Here is an 8,272-nt window from a genome sequence, read left to right on the forward strand (position 1 = left end):
GCCTCTCCAACCTAACAGGCAGGGCAGGATGTATTCTAAAGAGCTAGACGAACAGCAAAGACTAAATCCACGGTCTGTTGCCAATAATTTGCTTGCCACTAACTCCATCCAGCTTCGGCACTGAAGCAAAGGCACTCAGATCTAAACAAATGCCAGGGCAGTACTATCAGATTGCAATAACCTTGGTGCTGCAGACAGCGAGGGACATGTGCAGCGTGGACTGGTTTGCTTTGCTTGCCTGCCTGCCTTAAATTTATGGACAGGCTAATTTCAGTGCAGGAATAGCTTCTTTTTTTTTTTTTTTTCCCAGTTTTCTTTACAGTCCAAATGACAAGGCTGCGCAGAGGAAGGAGGCTCTTCCAAGATTTCAAATTAACAGAATGAAGAAACAAAGACAACCAAGGAGAGAAAACAAAGGTTGCAACAAAAGGAGAGGGCTGGGAAGAGCAGAGGTGTTTAAATATGTGACGGGTGCACAGATAGCCTGTTAGGAACATTTACCTGGCAGCATTTAATTATTAACAGCAAAAAAGAGAAGCAGAAAGCTGCTTTCCCTTGCGTTCAAATTCTAGCTGCAGGGAACACCTGCAAACTTTCAAATATTAATGACAGAGGAGACATTCAGTACAAAGATTCCCAATAGCTAACTATTGTGCAACAGGATCCACAGCCATTTTGCAAATGACAAAAGACGTAAGTATCGTGTATTGCTTGGAAGCAACGAAGAGCTAACGTAAAACGTGCCAGAGTCTTCGGATTCGAGTTATCTCTGCCCTTCCTGCAAAGTAACTATCTTAGAGATAAGCCTTTTGCAACGCGGTCTAACTGCTAGCCATTGCACAAAGAAGGAAATTCTAACAGAAGGGAATTCCCTTCTCTGGTAATACAGAGCCCTAGGTGTGATCCATGTGCTCTGAGTATTCCTGAATGCTCTGACAATCCTACTGGGATTTCCTGTAAGCCAGAAAAGCTTTCAGGTGCTCCAGCTTCCTGTAGGAATTGGACATAAAATGCAAGGCTTTAAGTTTGACACAGAACCACCCACTTCCCTCTCATCACAGCTACACAGCACCTGCAAGACCTCATCTCTCCTGCTGCCCTGGGACATCACCAGGGGCTGGAGTCAACTAAGCATACTGCATCCACTTGGTTATTTGCTCTCCTGTTCACAGGCTCAGAAAGGCTGAGGAACATTTCAGCCAGTTCTAGTGGGCACCTTAAGTCTGGTGCTCAGTTAGATGGCATTCTGGCAGCCTCGGTGTGCCAACAGCAATCTCCAACAGCAATCTTCCACTCAAGGATGTGCTGCATGTGCATCTATACGTTTCAGGGAGAAGCTCCTAGGTAAAGACCAACATGAAAATCAACTGATAACAAAAACTGACTTTTGTGATACAAGTTTTAAAAAATTCAAGGAAGAAACTGCAGAACAGAAGCTTCGGGTTTAGAGAGCTCTTCATGTGACTACAAACTGCCTCTTTAATTCGGACCAGCTGGCAGAAAAAGTGCAAACTGTGAGTGTCCGGGGGAGCGTTACCAGTAACAGGAGAATCTCCCTCTGCCTCAGCCCAAGCCCTGACACGTTTTGCAGAAGCAGCCAGCGCAGCAGAGCAGAGCGTTAACCCGCACGCTCACGCCCAGAGGTGCCCGCAAGCCACTGAAACGCCTTCCAGAGCCTCCACGCACTGGAACCACCCAAAAGCCGAACCGAAAGGCTCCCGAGGCCGGCGGGCAGCAGAGCGGGGGGCAGCGCCAGCTCCCCCGGACACCGCCAGCTCCCGGGGTGCCGCCGCGGGCACCAGCGCGCACAGAAGCAGCGGCTCGGGGCCACGGCCCGCCCCTCCCCCGGCAGCTCCTCCCCGGCCTCGCACGGGCACGGCCGGCCACCCCCGGCCCGGCGCCGGGCGCGGGTCCCAGCGCGGCGCCCGCGAAGGGGCCCGCCGAAGGCCGGGCTCGATGCGGGCCCCCTCCCGCTGCTGCCCGAACACTCCCCGGGAAGGCGCCGCCGCCGTCCCGCCGCCCGGCACCGAATTCCCGCCCCCTCCCGCAGCCGGCGGAGGCGCACCCGCCGCATCCCGGCCGCGCCGGGGCCGCCCTTACCGCCGCCGCGCCTGTCAGGCCGCCTCCGGCGGGAGCGGGGCAGCGAGCGGGCGGCCGCCGCGCGCATGCGCACAGGCGGCGGCGGCACGGCGGGCACGCGCATGCGCGCCGCTCCGCCGGGCGGCGCGGGCACGTGCGCGGCGCCCCCGCCGTTGAGGCCGGGCGGGGGGCGGTGAGGGGGACGATGAGCGGCTGTGAGGGGCTCTGAGGGGTTGGGGTGGTGAGGGGTGACGGGGGGTGGTGAGGGATGAGGGGCAGCAATGAGGGGCTGTGGGGGGCGGTGGTGGGTTTTGAAGGGTCAGAGAGTGGTGAGGGGTGGCAGCGAGGGGCTGTGGGGGTTGGTGAGGGGCTGTGGGGGGTGGTGAGGGCCTGTGGGGGGTGATGAGGGGCTTTGAGGGGTGATGAGGGGCTGTGGGGGGTGATGAGGGGCCGTGAGGCGTGATGAAGGGCTGTGGGGGGTGATGAAGGGCTGTGGGGGGGTGATGAGGGGCTGTGAGGGTGATGGGGGGCTGTGAGGGGCAATGAGGGGCTTTGAGGCGTGATGAGGGGCTGTGAGGGGTGATGAGGGGCTGTGAGGGGGGACGAGGGGCTGTGAGGGTGATGGGGGGCTGTGAGGGGGGACGAGGGGCTGTGAGGGTGATGGGGGGCTGTGAGGGGTCGGGGGTGGTGAGGGACAAGGGATGACGGACTGTGCGAGGTGATGTGTAAGGGGTCAGGGGGTGAGGGGTGACAGTGAGGGACTGTGAAGGGTGATGGGGGACTGTGGGGGTGCGGGGGGGTGGTGCTGCAGGCGGGCAGGGAGGGCTGCCGGGTGCAGTGCTGGGTGAGACGGGCTTGTGGTTCTGCACTGGAGACCGCGCTGTTTACCCACCTGGCAGAGGCTCCAGGTGAACAGCGAGATACCAGATAAAGCCAATACTAGATACTATTGTTGCTTTAACAACTAAGATCTGGATAGTTTTGTGTTCAGTAACAAAGTAACTGTTTATTTGCAGAACCTAAAATGGCCGGGGCAGAAATAGGTTCGTTTTAAAGATGAAGGGCTTCCATAGTGTTTATTTGAGTTGACTTGGCAGCAGTGTTCTGTTTACGACTGGGTAAATAGCTGCCACATTAAAGATTATTAACTAGGAATGCTTAAGTGACCAATAAAGTACTAATCTTTTATACGGTGTTGTAAATGTACACAGCTTAATAATGCAGGCTCTTGCCAAACAGATAACAAATCCCTTACCCGGAAGGTTTACAACCTAAAAGAAACCACAAAGGACCACAACGAATGTACAAGACATGATAATGAAACATAAAGCACAAAGACGAGTTGTAGCCGTTGCAGCTGGATTTTAAAGCAGGGACTTAAGAGGGTTTTTCATATCTATCTTTCAAGCTACTGGGCAGTGACCAGAAGCAAGATAGACCCAGCACCCATCGTGCCTGGGACAAACAGTCAGCAGGATCTCGGGCACTGCAGGGACGGGCCGTGCTGGGCACGCTGCCTCTGAAGGTGGCTAGTGCTCCAGAAGGCAGGGCAGTCCTGCTGTTTCAAGGAGTGGCTAACCTTAACTGGTGGAGAGCACTAAGCAGATCCGTTAATATGCGCATCCTTCACCTGTACCTTCCTTCCTTCGCCTTCCTTCTCCTTGTACCTGGCTGAGATTGCTCTGGAGAGCAATGAACTCGTGTCACAGAAGCATGTGACAGAAGCTATGCTGAGAAATAGTTTATCCAAATGTAAGCTGGAAGGATAATGCATTGTTTTACATTCACTTGTGTTTTGTTCTGTAGGGTCCTAGAGGACACTTAGGCACGTGGAAAGGATTGTGTTCCGTATGCTCAATGAAGTTGAGCTAGCAGGGAGAGCAGGTTTAGAAGAGGATGAAAGTAGATGGAGAGGTGTGGGAAAAAAGATAAGTGTGGGCAGTATCTGATGAGATTTTGTAGGAGGATGAAAAGCTTCCATCTGTCTTCAGTATTTATAACATCCTTTCTCTGTAGTACGTGGGTCCTGTGTAGTCTGTGTACTTGGGCTCATGGTGCCCCTCTGAGGTAAAGCGCTGCTGGTATTCCCATGTTGCTCCAGGGAAACAGTGGCAGAGAGAAGGTGTTCATGTGGTGTGAAAGCTGGGGATTGACAGGCTTTAGAAACGCAAGACCAGGCACAGAGGGATGGATGGGATTTCAGGAATTTCTCTGCTGAAATGTGAACCATGATTTGAACCGAACACACCCTTTAACCCAAGAGTTGTTCTCAGTGTTCAGAAAGTAGAAGTCGTTGAAGGGTCTCTCCAAAGTTCTGTGCTGATGCTCAGCGGTGCACTATCAAGAAATGTTTTAGGAGTGAAACGGTGACACTTTCATCACCAAGGTGTCTGCATTGCCTAAGGATTTTAATCAGGTGCTGTAGGGGATGGAGTTCAAGGAGGCAAAGCCCTGCACAGAGATGAGATCAGTATGGGGAGATCTTTCAGAAGGGGGGCCTGTGTGATGGCGGGATAAAAGAAGACAGCAGCCTGTGTACTAGTAGAGGCTGAGAAAATGGCAGGTGATGTGGACAGAGTAGATGCTGCGTGCTGTCTTAAAACCTTGGAGACTGCATGGCCATATCAATAATCTTAGAATCACTGAGGTGCTCCAGCCCTTGGATCATCTCCATGGCCTCCTCTGGACCTGCTCCAGCAGCTCCATGTCCTTCTTCATCAGCCTGTACTCAGGCTGTTGGGCTGTCTGTGCCTATGTGAGAGAGAGGGTGAAAACCATGCTTGACTAGCTGTTTGATGGCTGCTGGAAATCATGTTTGAATGCATCTACTTTTCTTCCTGGAGAGAGGTGTTCGTTGCTGGCAGTTCTACCGAAGCCGAGGGATGCTACGGCTCCGAGTGCTAAACCCTGCAGCGGCTCAAATAAAGAGCAAGGCTCGGTGACCCCCTGGGCACCGAGGCCGATGAGCCTGCAAGGGCTTTCTAGGGATAAATGAAGGATATTAGTTCATAGGGCTGCCAATCAACAATTTCCCTGGGTTTTGGAGAACTTCCACACAGCATGAAATAAGTAGTTCTGCAAGCGCAGTGCTCAGTGAAGCCTGTTTTCCTGGGAGTTTGTGTCTTGAGGGCGGCTTCTCTCTCTATTCTCTGAAGATTAGTAATGGGTGAGCTCATACCGAACCATTTCTTTGTGTGTGGATATTATTCCACCTAGTATTCTTTTTCCTGAAGTGCATTGGAACCGAAATTTCTCCAGTGCATGCAGTTGTATATCTCTCATTTTCTTCTGAAAGCAGGCTAGAGTTATTGTCTAGGCACTGGCTGTAATGAAGTCTTTTTGGCAGGGCCCGTGCAAGGACTGGAAAGCTGGATTGGGAAAGGACATGAAAGCAAGAAAAAAACCAAAGTGGGGAATGGCTGAGGGGGTGGAAGGGGCCATCACACAGGAAAGCTGTCCATATGGGTGTCCAAGAGCCTTGGAGAGCAGGGTAGCGCTTGTAGGATGGGACGGAAAGCATCTGGAGCACCAGCAGAGAATGCCAGGATGCACAGAAGGGACTTAGGCCAAACTCTGGTCTGGGCTGGTAAAACTGTGGCTTTGCTGGTCGCATGGCAATGCTCTTTGTGCAGGGCTTTTTGTACGGAAAGCTGATAAGCCTGGCAAAGTGTGACCTCCTGTGGGTAAAACTGGGAATTACTATGGGATAATTAATCAAATCCTTTTTATCTCATGTGCCGGTGTCTTAATGGGAGGTTTGCCTAGTGGTGTGGATCACCTTCTCTTTCTTCCACCTGCAGCAGCCAGACCTGGTTCCCCGCTCTAGACGAGCTGCTGATGTTCCTCCTGGCAATGAGGGTGAGGCTAAAGCCAAAGGTGCAAAACTGGGAGAGTGCTGGTGAATATTTTAGTGACACTAAAAGGGGCACTGTCGTGAAGGCAGCCACGTGTTTCTCTGTGACTCTGGGAAGTGCTGTGTGGACACTACATTCTCCGTTCGGTTGAGTAGGTTGCAGCCACCTTTTCCTGTTTTTTTATCCCTTCTCCCTCCCTAGCTGTGGTACCTCCTGCCTTCTAGGGGCAGGTGGTCATCTTGTCGTGCAGTGAATGCCGTGGGAAGGGGTAGCTTTTGGTACTGGGTGATCCTCTTGGTGTGGACAGGGGATTTGGTAGGAGGGAATTAGCAGCCTCCCTTCTGGATGGCTTTAATCCCTCTCCTCCATGAGGGAACCAGGATATAGCTGTGTGGTGACATGTGTAGTATGCTCTCAGCGTATTGCGTCAGGTGTTCCAAGGTGTGATGATTGCCTTTTAGCATCTGGCTTTGGCTGCAGGTACTGCTGTTGCATTGGATACCCGGTAGGGTCAGGTTCACAGAGATCCCTCTGGCTGTTGGGCGTCTTTGGGGCACTCTTGCCAGGTCCTGACTATCTGGAGGAAAAGAGTTCATTGCAGAGGGATCTTGCACGTGGCAGTTGGCCTCCACCCGTGGAGTGCCTCCTGATGACCTGCGAGGTTTTAGGGAATAGCTTATTTTCCCAGGGCTTTTCCTGAGAGGGTGATTTTGAAGGAGTTTGGTTTATTCGCAAGCGTAGGTGTATCATATAAGCTGCAGGGACTGTTGGTGAGTCACCTGCTACAGACATGGATGGACAACTAAATGTCGCTTGGTTTGTGCCCTACACTGTCTTTCATGGTGTCTTGGTCCCTTCCTTTCCCCTGTACTCCTCTGCACCAGCACAAACGCAGCACTGCCTCTTCTCAGGGGACTTACTAGCTTTCACCAGGCAAAGGTTCTGTTTTTTCAGGCACTGATGTCACTCATAGTGTTGTGCCTCTGCACAGGCAGCTGGCTCTGGGTCTTGGGTGATGGAGTGGGAGCAGAGAGGGGCCTGCAGAGTTCACAGCAGAGGTGGCTGGACAAGCAAGTGCAAAAAACTTTGCTTTCTGGAGACCTGGGAATAGGCTGAATGCACCTTGGTGAAGGATGAGAAGAAGGTGTGGTGCCCAGAAGGCCTCTGGCTGGAGTGGGCTCCTCGCTGTCCCAGCCGAATGGGACCCGGGGCAGGTCCCTAGCTCAGCCGGTCGAGTGGGCTTTGCACCAAAATCCATGGCACTGGGTGCTCTCAGACCTGTCTGCGTTCTCCCTTCGGGCAAAGCAGAACCCGCAATTAGTGTTTCCAAAAGGTGTGAAATGGAGCCGGAGCAAAAGCAGGCTCGGTGGGTGCTCTGACCCAGGCCTGGTCCTCGCAGCCCTCGCACCTGCGCCGGAGCGTGAATTGCCACTCTGTGCCGGTGCCCCTCATCCCCTCCGCACACTCTGTTTTCATTAGCGCGTGCTCTTGGATTAAGGACCGTTCTCACTTCCAGCTGAACAAACACCTTCCCTCGCGTGTAAAATCCAGCCTGGTGCTAATAGGCATCTCCCCCCGCCTTCCTCCCTCCCCTCTGCCACCTTTTGTGCAGTTGGCAGGACAAAAAAGTGGCGCTATTACCTGACTTATTATCGGCACGGGACTGTAATTTATGGTGTATGCTTGGTAAAGTGCCATGCTGAAAACATTTATGGCCCACTTAGAGTCCTGCGGGGTGGTGGGGAGGGCGACGACTGCGGAGGGGAAGCCAGTTGTTCCACCCTTGCAAAACACTCTGCAGCCCGAGAGCTTCCTCTGCCTTCTGACAGCAGCGCTGTGGGCGGGCAGGCTTGGCGCCCCTGCCCGTGGGTGTCAGACCAGGTTGAGACACCGGTGCCCAGGACAGACGTAATGCCTAGTTGTCCTCAGGAAACACACAGTTTTATCTCCCTTTGGGCGTTTATCGAGTTCCCCATCTTTACTGCTTCTGGTCCTGTACAGTCTTGCCCCTCAGGCTGGGATCTCAGACTCTGCCTTCCTTATGTTCCTCATACACACGGCACCACCTCCTTCCTCCGCAGGCTCCAAGACTCTGTTCTCCTGTGGAAGAGCAAATGCCAGGCTGCTGAAGCTGCCTCCTGTGCAGCAGATCAAGCACAGGAGCCGTGTATGAATTCTTCTCCCAAAGGAAGGCATCACAGCAGGTCTGCTGCTCTGTAGGAACCAGGTTCATGCTCTGTCTGAAGCAAACATCTTGACCATTTAGTTCACCACGTGTGGATTTGACCTGGAAATGTGCTGTAGAGAGAAGAGGACAAATGAATCGTCATTGCTGTCAG

Source organism: Tauraco erythrolophus, chromosome 17, assembly GCF_009769465.1.
Source record: "Tauraco erythrolophus isolate bTauEry1 chromosome 17, bTauEry1.pri, whole genome shotgun sequence".
NCBI lineage: Eukaryota > Metazoa > Chordata > Aves > Musophagiformes > Musophagidae > Tauraco > Tauraco erythrolophus.